The 25,266-nt window shown below is 42.2% G+C and overlaps 1 protein-coding gene and 1 pseudogene across 2 annotated transcripts in view; one reads left to right on the top strand and one right to left on the bottom strand.

The window, feature by feature from the left end:
• The window catches only part of LOC126241793 (uncharacterized), a 210,954-nt gene that overhangs the window by 36,777 nt on the left and 148,911 nt on the right, over positions 1-25,266 (top strand). The gene's annotated exons all lie outside the window — the stretch shown is intronic.
• Positions 564-681, bottom strand: LOC126203187 (5S ribosomal RNA; annotated as a pseudogene).

Raw genomic sequence — 25,266 nt, 5'->3', positions numbered from 1 at the left:
ACGCTCCCTATCCATCAGTACATGAGCCCTGACTGGTCTCAGTTTACTTGTGGTTTTCCACTTGACACTCACCAGCAGTGCGGCTTTAGTAAGATCGAAGTGTCCCTCGTGGATGTGTTCCTCAGGTGACATCCAATGAATCCATGATCAAAATTACTGAGCTCTCCTCACCTACCCCTATTTGTTGTTACAGCTTCTCTACTGACAACACAATACACTCTGTCTCCTTTTACACTGATCAGCCGGACCTACCTAATAGCTGGTATGCCCACATCTGGTTCTGGTAACAGTGGCGCCGCGTCGTGTCATGGAAGAAATGAGGCTGCACACACAAGTCACGTAAACTAAACTAAACTCCTCCTGAACAGGCCATGAAGGGTCCAAAGGTACCGACCGGCCGCCGTGTCATCTTCAGCCCACAAACGTCACTGGATGCGGATATGGAGGGGCATGTGGTCAGCACACCGCTCTCCCCGCCGTATGTCAGTTTCCGAGACCGGAGCCGCTACTTCCCAATCAAGTAGCTCCTCAGTTCGCCTCACAAGGGCTGAGTGCACCCCGCTTGCCAACAGCGCTCGGCAGACAGGATGGTCACCCAACCAAATGCTAGCCCAGCCCGACAGCGCTTAACTTCGGTGATCTGACGGAAACCGATGTTACCACTGCGGCAAGGCCGTTGGCCACATAAGTCACCTACTTTCCGTAAATTCTTCATCTATATCTACATCTACATACTCCGCAATCCACCATACGGTGCGTGGCGGAGGGTACCTCATACCACAACTAGCATCTTCTCTCCCTGTTTCAGTCCCAAACAGAACAAGGGAAAAATGACTGCCTATATGCCTCTGTACTAGCCCTAATCTCTCTTATCTTATCTTTGTGGTCTTTCCGCGAAATGTAAGTTGGCGGCAGTAAAATTGTACTGCAGTCAGCCTCAAATGCTGGTTCCCTAAATTTCCTCAGTAGCGATTCACGAAAAGAACGCCTCCTTTCCTCCAGAGACTCCCACCCGAGTTCCTGAAGCATTTCCGTAACACTCGCGTGATGATCAAACCTACCAGTAACAAATCTAGCAGCCCGCCTCTGAATTGCTTCTATGTCCTCCCTCAATCCGACCTGATAGGGATCCCAAACTCTGGAGCAGTACTCAAGAATAGGTCGTATTAGTGTTTTATAAGCGGTCTCCTTTACAGATGAACCACATCTTCCCAAAATTCTACCAATGAACCTAAGACGACTATCCGCCTTCCCCACAACTGCCATTACATGCTTGTCCCACTTCGTATCGCTCTGCAATGTTACGCCCAAATATTTAATCGACGTGACTGTGTCAAGCGCTACACTACCAATGGAGTATTCAAACATTACGGGATTCTTTTTCCTATTCATCTGCATTAATTTATATTTATCTATATTTAGAGTTAGCTGCCATTTTTTACACCAGTCACAAATCCTGTCCAAGTCATCTTGTATGCTCCTACAGTCACTCAACGACGACACCTTCCCGTACACCACAGCATCATCAGTAAACAGCCGCACATTGCTATCCACCCTATCCAAAAGATCATTTATGTAGATAGAAAACAGCAGCGGCCCTACCACACTTCCCTGGGGCACTCCAGATGATACCCTCACCTCCGATGAACACTCACCATCGAGGACAACGTACTGGGTTCTATTACTTAAGAAGTCAAAAATCGTGGGACTGATGAGGGATCGAACCTGAGACCTTCTTATTCGTAGTCCTGCTCTTTATCACCTTGTCACCATGCAGCCAACACAAATTCCAGGGAGGTGAGCAATGAGCTCTGACCCCACGTTCATTCACATCCCAGATGTGTTCGATCGGGTTCAGATCTGGTGAGTTAGGGGCCCAACACATCAATTGGAACTCGCCACTGTGTATCTCGAACCACTCCATCATCCTTCTGGCCTTGTGATACGGCGCATTATCTTGTTCAAAAATGGCGCTACCGTCGGGAAACATGATCGCCATGAAGGGGTGTACCTGGTCTGCAACAGTGTACCATACTCCTTACGAGCTCATGGATGCCCACGTCAATATTCCCCAGAGCAGAATGGAGCTGCCGCCAGCTTGTCTCCGTCCGGCAGCACAGGTGTCAAGGAGCTGATTCGCATCCTCCCATCGGCATGACGAAGACGGTTCTGGGATTCATCAGACCATGCAACGCTCTGCCACTGCACCAACGTCCAGTGCCGATGGTCACGCGCCCGTTTCACTCGTAGATGCCGAGGTCGTGATGGGTCGTCGGCTGCGGAAGCCCATTGATAGGAGTGTTCCGCACACTTGTATTCTGCCCAGCATTTAAAGGCTGATATTAGTTCCGCCACAGTTCGCCGCTAGTCCCGTTTTACCAGTCTACCCCGCCGACATCTGTAATAAGAAGCGGCCGCCAACCCCATGACGTCTGGGCGTGGTTTCACCTTGGTTTCGCCTTTGTTCAAGACACTTACGACAGCACTTCTCGAACACACGACAGTTCGTGCAGTTTACGAAATGCCATCACAATGTGCCCTCGGTCAAAGTCATATAGCCGGCCGGGGTGACCGAGCGGTTCTAGGCACTTCAGTCTGGAACCGCGCGACCGCTACGGTCGCAGGTTCGAATCCTGCCTCGGGCATGGATGTGTGTGATGTCCTTAGGTTAGTTAGGTTTAAGTAGTTCTAGGGGACTGATGACCTCAGCTGTTAAGTCCCATAGTGCTCAGAGCCATTTGAACCGAAGTCATGTAGATCGCATGCCTTCCCCATTCTACACACGGATAGGACACTCACTGACACTACATGAACAGTGCGGGTGTCTGACTAGCAGTCATTCCTCGCCAGGTGACGCTGCTATCGCCCGGACGGGTTTATATCTGTAGTAGGTCGGTGGTCATAATATTCTGGCTGATCAGTACACACTGGTGGGGCCGCCTCTCGTGACATCTAGTGGTCAATTCCGCATTATACAGGGGTGTCCGGGTACTTTTAATGAGAAAGCGGGTGTACCGATCGAAAACGGTTTGCAGCAAAGGGACTCGAACTAGAAACCGTACCTTTCGCAATCATTGTGTTAGAAACTGCTCCACAGATCGCGTTTCAGGAAGACATTCATAACTTCAACATGTCACAAGCTCCTCTACTTTCATCAGAAGTACCTCCACAGAACTTTTGAGTCCACGCGCAAGGTGTAAATAGGCTGTTTAGGTTTTTATGCTGGTAACGCCACGTAGCGCCCTGTATGAAAATCACCGACTGTGCTGTGTGCAGTCTGTGGCTGGTTTGCATTGGTGGAATTTTTGCTATTGTAGTGTTGGCCAGTTGGATGTGAACAGCGTGTAGCGTTGCGCAGTTGGAGGTGAGCCGCCAGCAGTGGTCGATGTGGGGAGAGAGACGGCAGAATTTTGAGAGCGGACGATCTGGACGTGTGTCCATCAGAAAGAGTAAATTTGTAATACTGGATATCATGAACTGATATATAGGGTGATCAAAAAGTCAGTATAAATTTGAAAACTGAATCAATCACGGAATAATGTAGATAGATAGGTACAAATTGACACACATGCTTGGAGTGACATGGGGTTTTATTAGAACCAAAAAAATACAAACGTTCAAAAACTGTCCGACAGTTGGCGCTTCATCTGGTCAGAATAGCAATATTTATCATAACAAAGTAAGACAAAGCAAAGATGATGTTCTTTACAGGAAATATGTCCACCATCATTCGTCAACAATAGCTGTAGTCGAGGAATAATGTTGTGAACAGCACTGTAAAGCATGTCCGGAGTTATGGTGAGGCATTGGCGATGGATTTTGTCTTTCAGCATCCCTAGAGATGTCGGTCGATCACGATATACTTGCGACTTCAGGTAACCACAAAGCCAATAATCGCACGGACTGAGGTCTGGGGACCTGGGAGGCCAAGCATGATGAAAGTGGCTGCTGAGCAGACGATCATCACCAAAAAACGCGCGCAAGAGATCGTTAACGCGTCTAGCAATACTTTTTTTTGTTCTAATAAAACCCCATGTCATTCCAAGCATGTGTGTCAATTTTTACCTCTCTATCTACATTATTCCGTGGTATATTAAGTTTTCAAATGTATGCTGACTTTTTGATCACCCGGTATATATGATGACTTTTGAACATTATTAAGGTAAATACATTGTTTGTTCTCTATCAAAATCTTTCATTTGCTAACTATGCCTATCAGTAGTTAGTGCCTTCAGTAGTTTGAATCTTTTATTTAGCTGGCAGTAGTGGCGCTCGCTGTATTGCAGTAGTTCGAGTAACGAAGATTTTTGTGAGGTAAGTGATTCATGAAAGGTATAGGTTATTGTTAGTCAGGGCCATTCTTTTGTAGGGATTATTGAAAGTCAGATTGCCTTGAGCTAAAAATACTGTGTGTCAGTTTAGTGTTGATCAGAATAAGTAAAGGGGGAAATGTCTGAGTACGTTCAGTTCTGCTCAGCTGTTTGAAAATCAAATAACGTAAGAGGTTTATCAGCACAGTAATTCATAAATTTTTCTAAGGGGATGTTTCAAAGGTAAACTAAAAATAGTCCTCGTATTAGAGCTAATTATAACATAATTAAAACGCAGTATGGACGGATAATTTACGCAGGTTGCTACGCTTGATGCTGATGCCGGGCACCTATTGATCTGGACAATGAACTAATCTCTTTCTGGCCTTCCGGGCGTGGCCGGAAGTTACGCGTGCAGTCTGCGTACGCACGTCGCCGGAAACTGTGCCGTAACATGCGTGCTGTCCCACACGCACGCCCGCCTCCACTTTCTCCATTTCACCGAATGAGGGCGTAGTGGCAACACTCAGTATCGATTTCCTCCAGCACATGCTGGTCTCTGTCCCACAAAGGTTCTGATCAGGCTGTTGCGAATAAATGGAAGCGCGGGTTCTGTTCGGGACCCCCTTATTGGAAGCAAGTGAACGGCAAAAGCAACTGAGAGTGACAGCTTACACTATCTAATCAAAAGTATCCGGACTCCCCTGCGTAATGCGGAACTGTCCACTAGATTTCAGGAGAGGTAGACCATCCACTATAAAAGGAGGCGTGCTGTGTTGTGTTGCCAGTACAGAAGCAGCAACGGTAGAAGGGTGGAATAGGTCTCTGAGGAGAGCTGAGAGACTTCGAACATGCACTAGTCACTGAATTTTACCTGAGTAACAAATCCATCAGGGACATTTCAATCTTATTGAAACTGCACGAGGCGAGTGTTACTGATGTGACTGTGAAGTGGAAACGAGAAGAAAGAACAGGCAGTAAAACTGAGACCAGACAGACTTCATGTACTACGTACAGCAGAGGAACAGTTCTGAAGCGGTGACTGTTTCTGTCAGCACGACGATGCTCCCTCTCATAAAGCAGCGTCTGTGAGAAAAATCTCCAGCGACGTCTTTACCTCATACAGTTCTCCTCTTCCGAGGTGCCCTACTAATGTATTCCTGTTTCGAGAGGCAGTGAAATAGTCAATAAAAGAACAGGAAACGTGTGTATAATATGCACATTTGCAACTGTCGAAAGAAAACGTAACAAAGCCAACGACAGGTCTACCTGTATCTAGTACAACATGGATGCCGCTGCTCATGATTTATAAGGATCGTCAAATGAAAACGAGATGATGCGAAAAAAGTAAGTAAAATACTTATTATTTCACAAGTAATCGTCGTAACTGTTAATAGAATTATCCCACTGTGAGACAACACAGTCAGTACCTTCACGGAAGAATGTTTGCGGTTGCCTACGGAATTATGATGGTACCCAAGCGTACACCTCTTCGATTGAAGCAAATTGACGGCCATCGAGTTTTTGTTAAGAACCATTCAAAAGCCATGATCGTCATGGACTGTGCGGCTGGTCCCGGCGGAGCTTCGAGTCCTCCCTCGGGCATGGGTGTGTGTGTTTGTCCTTAGGATAATTTAGGTTAAGTAGTGGGTATGCTTAGGGACTGATGACCTTAGCAGTTAAGTCCCATAAGATTTCACACACATTTGAACATTTTTTGAAAGCCAAGATCGCGTAAAATATTTTTTATTCAAAGCAACCAGTTTCAACTATCTTAGCTACCATCTTCAGGTCTTATGCACTTTTTGTGGTAAAATGCGTTCATTTTACGCTGAACCTCATGTACAAGATGTCAGGTGGGTAAAACTCGTCACGTTATTAACGTTTGTCATCGCTAAAAGATTTAAAAACACACAGCATCTTGTCCAAAAGGCCATGTCCATATACATACTGCCCACAGATGCTTTTCACATGATATAAATACGGTACACAACATCTGTGAGCAACATGTATATGGACATGGCCTTTTGGACAAAGTGATGTGTGTTTGTAAATATTTTAGGAATGACTAACGTTTGTAATGTGCTGTGTTTTATTCATTTGACATCTTGTGCATGAGGTTCATCGTAAAATAAACATGTTTTACTACCTGAAGATGACAGCTAAGACTGTTGAAACTTATGTCTTGAATAAAAAGTATTTTCTGCGGTCTTGGCTTTTTAGTGGTGTTTAAAACAGATTGCCCTTCAATTCTCTCGTAATGAGAAAATTCACCAAGTCTTTCTTCACGGATCCAGAAATATGGAAATCGCTGGGGGAGAGATCAAGACTGTATGGAGAATGTGTGAAGACTTCCCAGCGAAACTTCTGCAGCGTACTCGACACGAGCTTGGGAAACATGTGGGCCTGACAGGGGCCGTCGAGCACTGCGGACGGAGTTTGTAACGTCTTGTAATAAACACAGACAATATATTATGTAATAATTAAAATATTAGATGTGTCATATTGTGTCATTATGTAAAATTATGTATTATTTTCTTTATTTTTTATTTTTGAGAACGTCTGTGTCGGCGAGTAATAAGACCGACACAGAAGATAAATGTTGTACAAAGATCACCAAATGAATTTGTATATAAGGCATGATGTAATGCAATGTCTTTGTCTTCTTAATCTGAAAGCTGTGAGAGAAAGATCTCCTGTTGTTGTCGTAGAGAGCGCGAAGGTAGCATTCTTTTGTCGAGATTGTGAATTGGACGCCATTGCGCGTGAATGTACACAGGTCTGTAATTATTAAGATATTTAAATGTTTAAATAGAGTTGTTTAAATGAAAACTTGTATTACTTAAATGTTAAAGTGTGCCTGCCTATTATCCCATCCTGTTAAGATATTTTTCAGCCATATAAAAATATTATCTGTGGAGCTGAGCTGTGTGGAGAAAGAAGAGCCGCTGCCGCGGCGTATTTAAACGACTTACAATATAGTCGAGTATACCGCAAGGAAGCGGTAAAATAATAGTAAAAAATAATATTATTTCTTTTAGCTCCCAGGTTGGCAGTGAAGATCAGCAGATTTTATGATGTGTTGCAGGTTGACGCGGGCTGCTGATAGGATATAATTTTCAGTGCAAATAATTTTATGTACCTAAAGAATCTGATAGGAAACTTGCTGTGCTCCGTTCTGATCTGGCTAAATTTTATAGTGAATACGTAATTTTCTTTAATGAGAGTCTCATGTTCTTGGGATAGCCGTGGTATGAAATAGCGTTTAGTAAGAAATAAAATCCACTGCAAACTTGTATTTGAGAACGATCGTACGAACTGTAACATCAGTGATCATAGGACACTAATTTCAACTTTGAATAATTACGAAGTAGGAAAGATATATTGATACTTAGCATGAGTTGCAGTTACTAAAAAATCGTTCTTTAAATTGTAGGCCAGATTCAGAACAATAATACTTCCATCATTTTATTTGGCTAAAAAAGGTAACGATGATAAAGCAATTAAAAGCACAGCATTGGTAAAAGAATTTCACGTCACTCTTCCCATATATTTTTATAACAGCAACAACAGTTTTTTTTTTAGAGAAAAGACGTGAAACTGTCGCCCAAAAACGCGGGGCCCGAATTTGCAGTGGCCACAATTATAAAATTTTATGTAGTTTCTTTCAGTGTCGATTGTTATGTAGGTGTATATGTATATGTATTTAGTGTTAAATGTATGTATATCATGATCTATGCTATGTATTAATGAATGTTCAAACACTCTTACATGACAAAACGTACTACTGCAAGCGAGTTTGAGAAGACGATCCTGATTGTACTGAGAAGCTCTAACGACTACGTAATCCGGGGGCAGCCGGACCCCGAGATAATAGAAACTAAAGGTAAGACTACAGTGTAGTTGTCCTGTTTGTAGAAGTTGAGCTCCAGTGAAGTAATCTCATATCGCTAGTGGTGTGCATATTGTACGTAGTTTGATGTTAGTATTTGTGACAGGACAAAGTTGATGTAGGTAGTAATTTTTAGTGTGCAGTGTAGTGTATATAAAGTGATGTATTTTGTGTGCAAGGGGAAAAACTGTTAGATTTTGTGTTTTAGTAAGCAATTTAGGAATATGGTTAAGTTGCGTAGTCAACGTCCAAGCAATATGGATACTGAAGAACAACAATTAGCTAGTGAAGGGAATGTGGAACCGGGTGCCTCAAGTAGTACTAGTACTCTCTTTGAGGATATAACAGGCGAAATTGTGGGGGCAGGGGCACAGGAAGTAGTGCCACCGCCCACTAGTCATCAAGTCGATGTAGATAAAGAAATTGTACCACCACCAGAAAAGCAGGAACCAGAGAGTGGTAATCTGCCTGGTGGGTATTCAATTCAGGCTATATTAGAGCGTGTGCTAGATTACCAGGCAAAATTTGCGCAACAGCAAGTTGAGCGAGATCGCCAGCAAGCTGAGCGAGATCGTAGGCTAGCAGAAAATTTACTTGCCCAGCAAGCTGAGCGAGATCGCCAGTTAACAGAAAGTTTCCTTGCCCAACAAGCTGAACGAGATCGCCAGCAAGCTGAGCGAGATCGACAATTAACAGAAAATTTACTTGCCCAGCAGGCTGAGCGAGCTCGTCAGCAAGAGGAAAAGTTACTTGAACTGCTAGCTGAGCGAGACCAGCAACTTGTGCAATCGATAGAAAGTATGAAAAAAGAGATAGCAGATATGAAAAGGAATTATGAGTCAATACCTAAGGCCGTGCAGGAGCTGACTGAACAGGTCACCCACCTGCAAGTAGCAAACACTAACATGGTAGATGAAATAGGTGTCTTAGCCAACAGAGTAGAAAAGCTAGAAATAGATTCCACACAGCTTGTAGAGCAGAAGTGGAATGAACAGGCAAATAAAATTGAAACAGAATTTAACTCATGGCTAGAAGTGAAGGAGACTGAGATTGACACGAATATTAATTCTAAAGTAGAAGCAGCAATAGTAAATAGAGATTCAGAATCGTTCAGTACCGCCGTAAATAGTCAGATACGGAACGAAGTGCAAACCATTAAACAAATACTCAGTGAGGATATTCCGCAGTGGCAAGTGAATGTTAACAAACGGATATCCGAACTGGAGAAAGGTTTAGCACAAAGCAGGAAACAAGTGGAACAGGAACCTCTGTCGCCAACAGCCCATGGTTTTGGCAACGCACAAACTTATATGCGATACAACAATGGGGAATCTGTAGTCGATAATGCGAAGAGCTGTAGCTCCGGTTCGGAGCACACAGCATATGTCCCAGCAGCAAACCCATGTAGTTCAAAAATATTAGTGGAAGAAAGTTTAATTAAAAATAGACAATTTCAAACATTTACTACTGAAAGGAAATCAGTACACCCAGTGGTATTTATAAAAAGCTTTAAAAATATCTTACCCAGTGTATGGAACGAAACACAGAAAATACAATACGTAATGTCGTACATTCAAGGTGACGCAGCACTGTGGGCTACAGAAGTAGCAGACAGCTGCAAGACATACGAACAGTTTGAAAGGGCATTTTTATCGAAATATTGGTCGCCTTGTATACAAGAGCGACTAAGAAAAGAGGTATATAATCCCGAACCGTACTCACCCCGTCTTGGGAATTTGAGGCGGTACTTTGAAAAATATATAAACAAAACACGCTACTGGGACGAGCCTATATCACCGAGAGACATAATAAGACTACTCAAATCCCATTTACCAATTCAGATCAAGGAGAAGTTAATACATGTACCAGAAGGCGACATGGAAAACTTCCTGTCGGTCCTAGATTCCATAGATTTGATACAGGAAGATGTAAAATCGGCGTGCGACCATTTGCGGAATAATGGGTCGGGATGTAATCACGACAGAAACAGTAGTGCACAGAACCACAACCATAGAAATGGTGGGGGTGGTAGCAAGCGACAAGAACAATCGCAAAATGGTAGTAACGGTAGAGGCCAAAACGGGTATGGACAACCAAATTATAACAAAAAGCGTCGATTTGACGACAGATACGAATCCGGAATGTCAGGGACCAACCGCTGGAAAAATGCGCGAGGTCAGTGGCAGAGTAATTATAATGATAGTAATCGAAATTGGCAACAGAATCAGTGTAAAAGCCCAGAGCGACAGGCTAGTGACCGGTATGACAACAATAGACCACCACCGCAAAACGCGCCTATTACGCAGCCGTGGCGGCCTACAAATCAGAACGTACATATAGTGGAGGTCGCGGACAATAGCCGTCCAAGTACCTCCCAAGTAACTAATACAACAAACTAGAATCGGCCTCGATATGCTCTCCATCGACGGCCGAGGGATGGAGTGAGAGCAACTCGAGTAATAACAGTAATAGACCTGGGATACGCATGCTGCGATACAACGAAGGTGTCAGTATGGATAAAGATCTGCTGAACGAACCGCACGAATGTAAGAAGGATAATAACGAAAATGTGCAAGCTATTATTGAAGCTAGAATCAATGATGTTGCAGTAAACATAATTATCGACACAGGTGCCTCAGTAAGTGTGATGAGTATGGAGCTATTTAAAGCACTGGGAAAGGGACATAGTATTCCGACCTTCCCGGTTAATAATTGTAAGGTGTCTGGAGCCATTAGTGCACAGAGCCAATCAGTTAAGTACCAGGTGCAAGTGGAGATTTATAAGGAGGGCGAAGCCATAGTGAGCTCGTTCCTCGTGGTTAAAGGATTGAAGGTGGCCTGCATTCTGGGAGTAGATTTTCTCCGTGAGAGGGACGCATTGATCGACCTCTCCGTGGGGAAACTAAGCATAATTAATAGGGGTAGAAGGATTGAATTATCTATGATGAAATCGAAGGAGGTACTTGTGCCGTGCTGTAATCGAATCGATATCAAAGGTAGGAACCCTTGGGTACTACACATCGATGATTTTTCACATGCAACAGACCTCTATTACCCGAATTTAGAGGATCAAAATTTCGAAACAAATGTTGAGGCATTTCAGACTAAAGTGCACGAATCGGAAGGTTTAAATGATACGCAAAAGCAACAGTTGACGCAGCTGCTATCGGAATATACTATGGTATTTACCGACCGTCCAGGAATAGTCAAAGGGTACCAATATCACATAGAGGTGATACCCCATAATACATACTGTCGCGCAACCTACTCCATCCCTTGGTCGAGGAGGGAATTAGTAGCTATTTGTTAGCACATCCCCATACGGGGAAGATCAAAGGATTATATCCACGTAAAGACGTGAAGTTATTTATTCAGTGACACATAATATAGAAAGAGTAATAGGTGTAAGAAGATTTTAATTGTGTTTTAGAATATAAGTGTGTTAGTATTTAGAAAGAAATTTATGTGTAATGAAGTTGGGAGGAAGTGGAATCAGAAAGTGAGCAATAGCTTACACAGGACAGATTTTGTTTACAGACAATTAGTCATTAAGATATTATGTGCTTATTAAAAAATGAACAATTTTCTTGTTGTATAAAGGATTAATTTCTTGAACCATTTTCTATGTGTAGTGTGTAAGTGCAATTAATGATGCAATCTTATAGAGTAAGGGAATTGCTGTAATTGTATTAGGATAAGAAACCCTGAGAGAGAGAGTCTTTACTAGTCAGACATTGACTTTGCAATATGCAACAATGATGTAATGTGATGTTGGCTGCCAGTAGTGATTTGAGAACGACACTGGAGCAGAACCTAATTAAAAACGAGCCCGTTCCGTGGAAACTCCGTTCTGTATGTAGCAATGCTTCAATTGAAGCCTATGTACTTGGTACACGACCTTGAATATTCATTACGCGATACGCGAGTTAAGTCAGACAATGCAGAACCTACACTGTAGTCATATAGGAAAAATCATTAAAAATAATGTTATTGCTGAACGAAGTATTTATTGAACAATATGCCCGAGTCAAGCTGTCATGCACATGGTAAAATCTGTTTGATAGATGGGTGATAATCAGGCAAGCTACACTAAAAAAAAAAATATGTATAAAAAAAAAAAAAAAAATTCACACACCGTTAAAAAAAAAAAATTTACAAAAGGGCCAAATACGCCTAGCAACAATATGAAGAGTATGTTGTGATAAAGTGAAAACAAATAAATGCTATGTAAATCAGAGTGACTATGCAAAGAACAGTTAAAAGGTGTTAAAAAATAAACTGTGTGCATAAACACTTAAGGACAGGACGGAATATTGTGTGTAGTAGGGACAGAAAATGACTGTTGTATCTGCACCAATATATACGTCGATAAATCTAGTGTTGAGTGATAGACTGTCCTAGTGCAGCGCTCAACGAACAATAGACAGTGTATAAAAACAGTAGTTATTGATCCGTTCGGAGACGATTTACACAAACATCGCTCAACGGAGACATGTAGTATGAGTGTAACGAACCATTTTCGCGTGTTGAAAGACGCTCTGGCAGTGCATCAACCGTGGAAGTGAGTGAAAACGTGTAGTACAATGTGCGTGTGACGAACTCTGAATACCAGTGTCACGATGCCACAAAAAACCTGTTATCACGACAAAACATCCTGTGCATACCAGTGAAGCGACGGCTTACTGAACAATAAACGCTTTTAACAAATTGCCTCTTCTTCCACAGCTAGTAATCTGTGTCCTTAAAGACAGTACACCGTTGTGGAATGTTTGTTTCATGCGCCACGACGGGGAGCCATGCGGAGAAGCAGAGACGAGTGCCGTGCCGCCATCCAGCCGGTTGCGGTAAACCACTGCCACTCGCCGACAACAGCGAATGGTTCAGCGCGGTTCGCGACTGCTTGGACGCCACGCTAGCACGACCTCACTGTTATTGAGAGCCGGTCGTCGAACCCAGCGGCCGTCGGTACGCGGCGTTCCAGACGACGCTACTCAACAATTGCTTCGCGCCGCCAGCTCCATACCACATTGTTGTCATTCAAATGAACTATTAACTATATGTATAATGTGCTAACATGAATGGTGTTTAATGGACACGCAATGACGTGATAAACATTTTTTTTGTTGTTATCCAACACGAACTCACAATATTCATGGATTTAGTGATGTATCGATCTAATATGTTTGCGTCATGTTAATGAAAGATACTCGCACGAATGCTAGACATTTTAAACCAACTGTCGCGAGTAAGTGCAAAGACGGTTCATTATACTATTGTAAAAATGTGTAATAAGTGACTTTCATAACAATCCAGAATACAAGTAGTATATTGATAACAAAGAGACTAAAAGTGTAGCATGCTATCACAAATAGCCTTTGTTATATGTGGACATTGAATAGAGTCTAAACTTTTCGTGAGATGACCATGGCTCCGGCGCAGTTTTCCCAGGTTTTCTGATCGCACGTAGCCCGAATGGGGGAGCCAAATAAACGTAATGACCCTGGGACTAGGTTGACGGTCACCTCGCAAAGTGTAAGAACAGTATACGAAGTGTAATTAAACCTACAGTGTAAAAGAACTGAGTAGTGTAAAGTGAATGTTCCAACCAAAGTAATAAACCATAAACAAGACAGACGTTAGTGGCAGCATATTGCCGAACATTTTCATCGTTAGTCAAATGCTGCCAGGGGGCAGTGTAACGTCTTGTAATAAACACAGACAATATATTATGTAATAATTAAAATATTAGATGTGTCATATTGTGTCATTATGTAAAATTATGTATTATTTTCTTTATTTTTTATTTTTGAGAACGTCTGTGTCGGCGAGTAATAAGACCGACACAGAAGATAAATGTTGTACAAAGATCACCAAATGAATTTGTATATAAGGCATGATGTAATGCAATGTCTTTGTCTTCTTAATCTGAAAGCTGTGAGAGAAAGATCTCCTGTTGTTGTCGTAGAGAGCGCGAAGGTAGCATTCTTTTGTCGAGATTGTGAATTGGACGCCATTGCGCGTGAATGTACACAGGTCTGTAATTATTAAGATATTTAAATGTTTAAATAGAGTTGTTTAAATGAAAACTTGTATTACTTAAATGTTAAAGTGTGCCTGCCTATTATCCCATCCTGTTAAGATATTTTTCAGCCATATAAAAATATTATCTGTGGAGCTGAGCTGTGTGGAGAAAGAAGAGCCGCTGCCGCGGCGTATTTAAACGACTTACAATATAGTCGAGTATACCGCAAGGAAGCGGTAAAATAATAGTAAAAAATAATATTATTTCTTTTAGCTCCCAGGTTGGCAGTGAAGATCAGCAGATTTTATGATGTGTTGCAGGTTGACGCGGGCTGCTGATAGGATATAATTTTCAGTGCAAATAATTTTATGTACCTAAAGAATCTGATAGGAAACTTGCTGTGCTCCGTTCTGATCTGGCTAAATTTTATAGTGAATACGTAATTTTCTTTAATGAGAGTCTCATGTTCTTGGGATAGCCGTGGTATGAAATAGCGTTTAGTAAGAAATAAAATCCACTGCAAACTTGTATTTGAGAACGATCGTACGAACTGTAACATCAGTGATCATAGGACACTAATTTCAACTTTGAATAATTACGAAGTAGGAAAGATATATTGATACTTAGCATGAGTTGCAGTTACTAAAAAATCGTTCTTTAAATTGTAGGCCAGATTCAGAACAATAATACTTCCATCATTTTATTTGGCTAAAAAAGGTAACGATGATAAAGCAATTAAAAGCACAGCATTGGTAAAAGAATTTCACGTCACTCTTCCCATATATTTTTATAAAAGCAACAATTAACGTAAGGGCAGTCGGCAACGGATATAACAGTTTTTTTTTTAAGAGAGGAGACGTGAAAAGTTTCTACAAAAATCGCGTGAAATCAACGGAAGGATTCACTCGTAATTTCCAAAGTGCTACCAGCGGTCCAGCTGGAGCAATGACCGAGCCTAGGGAGTGAAAATGAGTAGAGTGCAGTGTTCGAGCAGCTTCCCACGAGAAACATATTTCTGTAGTCAGTGCTAAGCTATGCCTGAAGTGATCCAAAGAGCTACGCCATTGGAAAGTGGATGACTGGAAGCCAGTATTTTGGAGTGATGAATCACTATTTATCCTGTGACAATACGATGGAAGGGTCTGAGTTTGGCGAATCCGTGGAGAACGTCACCATGTGTAGTGCCAACAGTAAAGTATGGAGGAGATGATGGATTTGATCTGTTTAATGCGCTTCATAAAACGCTAAATGCGGAAGGATATGAAAACATTTTACTGTATTGTGTATTGTGTACAGTAGGGAACAGCTCCGAGACGATAACTGTTGTGTCAGCATGACAGTGCGCCCGTCATAAAGAAGCAATAGTGGGGGAATGGCTTGTGGATAAAACAATGATGACGTAGACTGGCCTTCCCAGAGTCCCGACTTGAACTCAGTGGAACACCTTTGTGATGAGTTAGAACGTCGACTTCTCGCATGACTCCCGAGTCCTACATCACTACCTTCTCTGGTTTAGTCTCCTGAGGAAGAATGGGTCGCCATTCCTCCTCTCTGAAAGTGTCCCCAGGAGAGCTGAAGCCGTCATGAAAGAGAGGGGTGCACACTGCCTGTAGTAATGTCCACTAACAGGTGTCTGGATACCTTTGATCAGGTGGAGTATATTGAACTCGTCGCGTTCCTCTGCTTACTTCGAGGTAAAGCTGTTTACAGTTCACATTCTGCACAACTGCCATTTACTTTATCAGCCAGTCTACCTCATTTGGACTGGGACTGAACGGGAAGATCTGCTTTCTTGTCCTGTGCACGCTAGCCTTGCTTCAGTTACTTTCTGTGAACATTTTGGTGAAATGCAGAGAATTGGAAGACAGTATGTTGCCTGGTATTTTATTTTGGTATATAAGCTTAGTTCCGATTTTTGCCTTCGTCAGTACATGTACTGAAGTTGTAGATGGGCATATGTCCACCTTGAATAAAGCGTTATTGTTGTCTGTAATTGTTGGCTGTAATATTTTTTAGCAATTTTTTAAAGTTGTTCGATAAGCTGATGTTGAACGTATGTTATTATACATTTTTTATATTCTGAAGTTGCAGAAGCTCAAGTTCGACAGCTGGTTGTCTACTCAAAGATATGTTATATCCAACAAATAAGGAAAGCAATAATGGATCACTCAAAGTTGACATAAGTCCATCTACAAGTGTAGGACATGTACTGGTGAAGCCAATAAAGCCGAAATAAGCTTATACAGTAAAATAAAACATCAAGCAGCATACTGTCTTCCAATTCTCTGCCTTATGATCTACTGTGACATAATGTGTGCTGCAGGTCCCAGAACAAAGAAATTTTGGTGAAAGGTTGCTGCGAGCCATGTCCTGGTTGAAAGTATTATTGTACCTACTGCACAAATATTTTCCCGGTTATTTTTTATGGATATTATATGTACCAGTAACAGCGATGTGCCAGCGAGGCACTGAAGCATTTATTATATCAATGACCATTTTTTTAAAATTTTGCATAATGTTTAGTCACCATGTGCACGAATGCAATAAATGTGCGCTCTATCGATACTTCCGATCGAAGTCTGAGAAGACACCTAGTCAGTAAATTCATTGTGCCATGACCAATGTTAGCACACATACATCATCAACAACTTCCTAACAAAGCTGTGGTCGGTATACGAACGGTAAAAATCTTTCTCACTGCGGGAACAAAGTGGTTGACAGGAGTGAACGTATTTCCAGATTTTTCTGTGTGGGCTACTGCAGTGGTCAGTGGGCTCTGGGGTTATTTTAAGCGACGGCCGGAGCTTTGCTGGACAGTAGAATGGTCGATACTTTCCAGTGGATGGTGCTAAGACACGCAAAGCGCTTAAAATACTGTCCACATGCATTATGCAAAATGGGCCCTGGTGCGAAATTCATCTAACGCTTCTGCCTCAGACGATAACACTTTCGCTGCCGTTACTTAGAGTCTGCGACAGTCATGGGAAGTGCGTGAAGCATTCAGTTTCACAACACTATGTTTCTTACGAGAATGAAGCAAGTTGCTCAGTGAAGTTATTTTGTCTGTTACTTAGAGTCTGCGACAGTCATGGGAAGTGCGTGAAGCATTCAGTTTCACAACACTATGTTTCTTACGAGAATGAAGCAAGTTGCTCAGTGAAGTTATTTTGTCTGTTACTTAGAGTCTGCGACAGTCATGGGAAGTGCGTGAAGCATTCAGTTTCACAACACTATGTTTCTTACGAGAATGAAGCAAGTTGCTCAGTGAAGTTATTTTGTCTGTTACTTAGAGTCTGCGACAGTCATGGGAAGTGCGTGAAGCATTCAGTTTCACAACACTATGTTTCTTACGAGAATGAAGCAAGTTGCTCAGTGAAGTTATTTTGTCTGTTACTTAGAGTCTGCGACAGTCATGGGAAGTGCGTGAAGCATTCAGTTTCACAACACTATGTTTCTTACGAGAATGAAGCAAGTTGCTCAGTGAAGTTATTTTGTCTGTTACTTAGAGTCTGCGACAGTCATGGGAAGTGCGTGAAGCATTCAGTTTCACAACACTATGTTTCTTACGAGAATGAAGCAAGTTGCTCAGTGAAGTTATTTTGTCTGTTACTTAGAGTCTGTGACAGTCATGGGAAGTGCGTGAAGCATTCAGTTTCACAACACTATGTTTCTTACGAGAATGAAGCAAGTTGCTCAGTGAAGTTATTTTGTCTGTTACTTAGAGTCTGCGACAGTCATGGGAAGTGCGTGAAGCATTCAGTTTCACAACACTATGTTTCTTACGAGAATGAAGCAAGTTGCTCAGTGAAGTTATTTTGTCTGTTACTTAGAGTCTGCGACAGTCATGGGAAGTGCGTGAAGCATTCAGTTTCACAACACTATGTTTCTTACGAGAATGAAGCAAGTTGCTCAGTGAAGTTATTTTGTCTGTTACTTAGAGTCTGCGACAGTCATGGGAAGTGCGTGAAGCATTCAGTTTCACAACACTATGTTTCTTACGAGAATGAAGCAAGTTGCTCAGTGAAGTTATTTTGTCTGTTACTTAGAGTCTGCGACAGTCATGGGAAGTGCGTGAAGCATTCAGTTTCACAACACTATGTTTCTTACGAGAATGAAGCAAGTTGCTCAGTGAAGTTATTTTGTCTGTTACTTAGAGTCTGCGACAGTCATGGGAAGTGCGTGAAGCATTCAGTTTCACAACACTATGTTTCTTACGAGAATGAAGCAAGTTGCTCAGTGAAGTTATTTTGTCTGTTACTTAGAGTCTGCGACAGTCATGGGAAGTGCGTGAAGCATTCAGTTTCACAACACTATGTTTCTTACGAGAATGAAGCAAGTTGCTCAGTGAAGTTATTTTGTCTGTTACTTAGAGTCTGCGACAGTCATGGGAAGTGCGTGAAGCATTCAGTTTCACAACACTATGTTTCTTACGAGAATGAAGCAAGTTGCTCAGTGAAGTTATTTTGTCTGTTACTTAGAGTCTGTGACAGTCATGGGAAGTGCGTGAAGCATTCAGTTTCACAACACTATGTTTCTTACGAGAATGAAGCAAGTTGCTCAGTGAAGTTATTTTGTCTGTTACTTAGAGTCTGCGACAGTCATGGGAAGTGCGTGAAGCATTCAGTTTCACAACACTATGTTTCTTACGAGAATGAAGCAAGTTGCTCAGTGAAGTTATTTTGTCTGTTACTTAGAGTCTGCGACAGTCATGGGAAGTGCGTGAAGCATTCAGTTTCACAACACTATGTTTCTTACGAGAATGAAGCAAGTTGCTCAGTGAAGTTATTTTGTCTGTTACTTAGAGTCTGCGACAGTCATGGGAAGTGCGTGAAGCATTCAGTTTCACAACACTATGTTTCTTACGAGAATGAAGCAAGTTGCTCAGTGAAGTTATTTTGTCTGTTACTTAGAGTCTGCGACAGTCATGGGAAGTGCGTGAAGCATTCAGTTTCACAACACTATGTTTCTTACGAGAATGAAGCAAGTTGCTCAGTGAAGTTATTTTGTCTGTTACTTAGAGTCTGTGACAGTCATGGGAAGTGCGTGAAGCATTCAGTTTCACAACACTATGTTTCTTACGAGAATGAAGCAAGTTGCTCAGTGAAGTTATTTTGTCTGTTACTTAGAGTCTGCGACAGTCATGGGAAGTGCGTGAAGCATTCAGTTTCACAACACTATGTTTCTTACGAGAATGAAGCAAGTTGCTCAGTGAAGTTATTTTGTCTGTTACTTAGAGTCTGCGACAGTCATGGGAAGTGCGTGAAGCATTCAGTTTCACAACACTATGTTTCTTACGAGAATGAAGCAAGTTGCTCAGTGAAGTTATTTTGTCTGTTACTTAGAGTCTGCGACAGTCATGGGAAGTGCGTGAAGCATTCAGTTTCACAACACTATGTTTCTTACGAGAATGAAGCAAGTTGCTCAGTGAAGTTATTTTGTCTGTTACTTAGAGTCTGCGACAGTCATGGGAAGTGCGTGAAGCATTCAGTTTCACAACACTATGTTTCTTACGAGAATGAAGCAAGTTGCTCAGTGAAGTTATTTTGTCTGTTACTTAGAGTCTGCGACAGTCATGGGAAGTGCGTGAAGCATTCAGTTTCACAACACTATGTTTCTTACGAGAATGAAGCAAGTTGCTCAGTGAAGTTATTTTGTCTACTCACATAAGAAAACTGCACAGGAACGAGCAGCGCTCGTTGACGGGGAAGTTTCCTCTTCCGGACGACTACTACAGCTGCCTAACAGAATTAATTTCTCCTCCAGTCGAAAATCACGTAGATACTATCCGTATGCGTTTCTTAGTGTTATTATTAGCAACTCGTATCTGTGGTCCATGAAGTATTTACAAATTTTATGCAAAATAAGCAGCACCGGGATTGTCTGCGCTCTGGGTCGCCAGTGAGTCTTAAAGCGGGCTGCGGAAGAGTTGGTACAGCCTTCTAAAATACCCTGTAGTGGCATCTTGTGGCTTAGTGGGGTAGACAGAGTGGAGTATCACCTGCTCGCTCTTCATTTTGCAGACCTGCGAAGGAGGGAAGTGCTAGATCACAATCCAGTGACCTGCCTGCACTCAGGCGCCTTCCCTCCACCCCTTCACACCTTCTTCCCTCCACCCTGTGACACTCCCAGATCACTATTCCTCAATACGATTTTTGTTTGTTTGTTTGATGTGGCCGCCACGAATTCCTCTCCTGTACCAACCTCTTCACCTCAGAGTAGCACTTGCAACCTAAGTCCTCAATTATTTGCTGGATGTATTCAAATCTTCCTCTACAGTTTTTGCCCTCTACAGCTCCCTATAGTACAACGGAAGTTATTCCCTCATGTCTTTAACAGATGTCGTATCATCCTGTCCCTTCTTCTTGTCAGTGCTTTCCACATATTCCTTTCCTCTCTGATTCTGCGCAGAACCTCCTCATTCCTTATCTTATCAGTCCCTTTAATTTTCTACATTCGTCTGTAGCACCACACCTCAAATGTTTCGGTTCTCTTCTGTTCCGGTTCTCCCATAGTCCATATTCCATGTTGTGCTCCAGACGTACATTCTCAAATATTTCTTCCTCAGTCTAAGGTCTGTGTTAGATACTAGTAGACTTCTCTTGGCCAGGAATTCCCATTTTGCGAGTGCTAGATTGCTTTTTACGTTCTCCTTGCTCCGTCCATCATGGGTTATTTTGCTGCCTAGGCAGGAGAGTTGCTTCACTTCATCCACTTCGCGCTCATCAATCCTAATGTAAATTTTTTCGCTGATATCATTCCTGCTACTTCTCTTTACTTTCGTCTCTCTTCGATTTACTCCCAGTCCATATTCGGTACTCATTAGACTGTTCAATCAGTTCAGCAGATCATGTAATTCTTCTTCACTTTCACTCAGGAAAGGAATGTTATCACCGACTCTTGTCATTGATATCCTTTCACGTTGGATTTTAATTCCATTCTTGAAACTGTCTTTTATTTCTATAATTGCTTCTTCCATATGACTGTGATCTACTGTACTCATATGTGGTACACACATTTAAAATTTGTTCTGAACCCACTTCATTTCACAACAAACATTAATTGTATATCATTAAAACATTATTTTTAAGAATCTTTTCCATTCCCTGCTATGCAAAAATTATTGGTCCTAAAGAAAAAATGAACAGGATCTTTTTTGTAGAAAATTTAATGTAGTTTAATTTTGTACTGACAAACATTTTCACTAAATATTACGGTTTTCGAGTTATTCCAGACAAATATCAAAACATTTCCTTTAAACGCCCTCTCCCCCCCCCCTCCTTTGTATATTTTAAGCGTTCTCTGAATGAAAAGCATTGTTTGGGTTACCTTATGCACATTATCTTTTTGATCGTTCCAGTTTAAATTGTTCGTAATCGTAATCCCGAGGTATTTAGTTGAATGGATAGCCTTTAGATTTGTACGATTTTTCGGCAACTGAACGGATTCCTTTTAAAATTCATGTGGAGGTATTGAACAGAACTGAAGAGGAGAGAAATTGTGGCACAACTTGACTAGAAGAAGGGATCGGTTGGTAGGGCATATTCTGAGGGATCAAGGGATCACCAATTTGGTATTGGAGGGCAGCATGGAAGGTAAAAATCGTAGAGGGAGACCAAAAGATGAATACACTAAACAGATTCAGAAGGATGTAGGTTGCAGTAGGTGCCGGCCGTTGTGGCCGAGCGGTTCTAGGCGCTTCAGTCCGGAACCGCGCTGCTGCTACGGTCGCAGGTTCGAATCCTGCCTCGGGCATGGATGTGTGTGATGTTCGTAGGTTAATTAGGTTTAAGTAGTTTCTAAGCCTAGGGGACTGATGACCTCAGATGTTAGTCCCATAGTGCTTAGAGCCTTCTTTTTTTTTTGCAGTAGGTACTGGGAGATAAGAAAGCTTGCACAGGGTAGAGTAGCATGGAGAGCTGCATCAAACCAGTCTCTGGACTGAAGACCACCACACACCACATTCACGTATCAATGTTATTTCATTAACTTCATCAAGGTGCGTTCTGATACTTCAATTAGCGGTCCCACGTCATACTTGAGGATGTATTTTTCAAAATAACAGCAGAATTGTCAAGATTAATAAGACAAGATTTTCACTTGTCAGGTTCGTTGGACTGCGCCGATTCTAATCAAACATATACGACTTTAAAATTTTAATGTTCTATGTAGATAAAGGCTTCGCAGCGATCAACTGCAATTGTGTTGCTTCTTTGCCAGTACTGCGTAACGAAGTTTAATTTAATATGATAATTTCACAGTACTGTTTCCCGTGACAAAAGTGTCGTGGGTAGATGTTGCTTATACCGGGTGATCAAAAAGTCAGTATAAATTTGAAAACTGAATAAATTACGGAATAATGTAAATAGAGAGTTACAAATTAACACATTCTTGAGATGACATGGGGTTTTATTAGGACCCAAAAAACACAAAAGTTCAAAAAATGTCCGACAGATGGCGCTTCATCTGATCAGAATAGCAATAATTAGCATAACAAAGTAAGACAAAGCAAAGATGATGTTCTTTACAGGAAATGCTCAATATCTCCACCATCATTCCTCAACAATAACTGTAGTCGAGGAATAATGTTGTGAACAGCACTGTAAAGCATGTCCGGAGTTATGGTGAGGCATTGGCGTCGGATGTTGTCTTTCAGCATCCCTAGAGATGTCGGTCGATCACGATACACTTGCGACTTCTGGTAACCCCAAAGCCAATAATCGCACGGACTGAGGTCTGAGGACGTGGGAGGCCAAGCATGACGAAAGTGGCGGCTGAGCACACAATCATCATCAAACGACGCGCGCAAGAGATCTTTAGAGATCTTTCACGCGTCTAGCAATATGGGGTGGAGCGCCATCCTGCATAAACATCGTACGTTCCAGCAGATGTTTATCAGCCAGGCTGGGGATGATGCGATTCTATAACATATCGGCGTACCTTTCACCCGCCACGGTAGCACTTTTGCTGTCCAGAGCCATCTGTCGGACATTTTGTGAACTTTGTTTTTTTTTTTTTTTGTTCTCATAAAACCCCATGTCATTCCAAGCATGTGTGTCAATTTTTACCTCTCTATCTACATTATTCCGTGGCTTATTAAGTTTTCAAATTTATACTGACTTTTTGATCACCCGGTATTTCAGGTTGTCATAACTAATAGCTGACTTATTTCATACTCGTTACATTTGATAATGGTGACCGATCTTCACCGATTCGAGTCATGTAAACTTTCTGTAATTTACTGAGACTATGATTTGACCACTGTACTGAAGTGAAATAAATTTGGAAAACTTACATTTAGTCGCGCTCCTTAAGACAGTCATGTCTAATTACAAAGAAGTACGAAAGGCATCGTGCTACGAATGGCAGATAAAACGTGTAAATGTTTCGAACTCGGCCACGTTTGGAGACTTCAGGCACTCCCGTGTGAGTCCTGTCGAGGCAGGTGGCGGCTTGGTTCGCGCGCGCTGCTGCCAGTGAGATCGGAAGCGGCCTGGGCTGCTGAAACACAGTGCGCGCTGCGTGGTGACGGCGGCCGGAGCTCCGTCTGAGGGGAATCTCGGACCGCGGGCGCAGCAGAGCAGATCGTGGCCACAGCTGCGCCAGCTGGGCTCGCTCCGACGCGCAGCCGCTGAGCCGGCAACGCGGGGTGCTAACACCTACCGTACCCACTCATCGTGACGTAGTCGCTGCCTTCCTGCCTGCCGCAAAGAGATGTGCGCGCACTGTTTACCCCGTCACTTGCGTCTGCGGTTTGCTCCTCCTCAGTTCGAGGGCTATGCCCTTCAACAACCCACCACTGCTTCCTCAAGCGATGGCACTTGGTCACATCTCTTTCTACCTCGAAGTACCGTCACCGTTTTGTGAGTCACAACCGCATCCTGCCTCTTCCGACAGAACTCTTGTGGTTACTATGCAGGAGCGTTCACCCTATATTAAGATTTTTCTAGGTTTCTGAGTACTGTTCGCAGTTTCTCTGCCGAGCAAACCTCGTCAACTTGACCTCATATTTTAAGGAGAGAGAAAAAAAAAGCAGTCTGGAGCCGAGCGACCGCTACGGTCGCAGGTTCGAATCCTGCCTCCGGCATGGATGTGTGTGATGTCCTTAGGTTAGTTAGGTTTAATTAGTTCTATGTTCTAGGCGACTGATGACCTCAGAAGTTAAGTCGCATAGTGCTCAGAGCCATTTGAACCATTTTAGAAAAAAGCATACTTGCAAGATATCAACTCCATCAATTGATCCAGTAAGAAAATATGAGACTTAATTCTGATAGTATGCATTTAGGACTTTCTGAAATACAGCTTTCAGACATTCGCACGCACCATTTTGTTTCTTATGTACATGCTTCAAATGCTAATCGTTTATGCAGAAAATACTAATGTGCGTGTACTGTGAATATGAACGTCCTATCTCTACTTCTTCAAACTGTTCTGTTTTTTTTTCTGAACATGAATGTACATATTATCAGAATTATGGCTAAAAATTTCGCGCTGGATCCATTTCTGGTGCTGATACGTTGTATATTTTTTCACCTTGAAATATGAGGTGAAGTTGGTCATGTTTTGTTTGTGAACTCTGTACAGTAATCATGTGGGTATTTCTGCTTTATGAAAAGGGTACAAAATTTAATATGAAGATTCAAGTATTGTTGTATTCACCAAATGTACTTGCCGTCAAATTATGTAGCAGGATGGGAACCCCACCACTGAAAGTTGTTTGCTTGCACACAGCAACCACATAGCCCCGTCACAGGCCCAAATATGGTTACGCAACATCTAAGGCAAAAATAATGGCAACTCAAATTAGCAACAATTTACAATAATTTATTAACAGAAACTCTATAATGCTTAACTGTAGTATGAAGGTAATGTGTGGAAATAGGTCAAGGTTCAATTGTACTGACCTTTTTTTAGTTCTGGTCTAGTCGTGAATCTAATGAACGATGACTAACATCACTTGCAGCATGTCTAGTTTGGCTGTTCTTGGCGGCGACAGTTGATACAGTCCTGATGCTGTCTTGAGGTGCTGTTGATGTTGAGCTGGT

This window comes from Schistocerca nitens, chromosome 1, assembly GCF_023898315.1.
Source record: "Schistocerca nitens isolate TAMUIC-IGC-003100 chromosome 1, iqSchNite1.1, whole genome shotgun sequence".
Classification (NCBI taxonomy): domain Eukaryota; kingdom Metazoa; phylum Arthropoda; class Insecta; order Orthoptera; family Acrididae; genus Schistocerca; species Schistocerca nitens.
The sequence above is the reverse complement of the archived record's forward strand: the minus strand, read 5'-3'. Positions and strand labels throughout refer to the sequence as shown.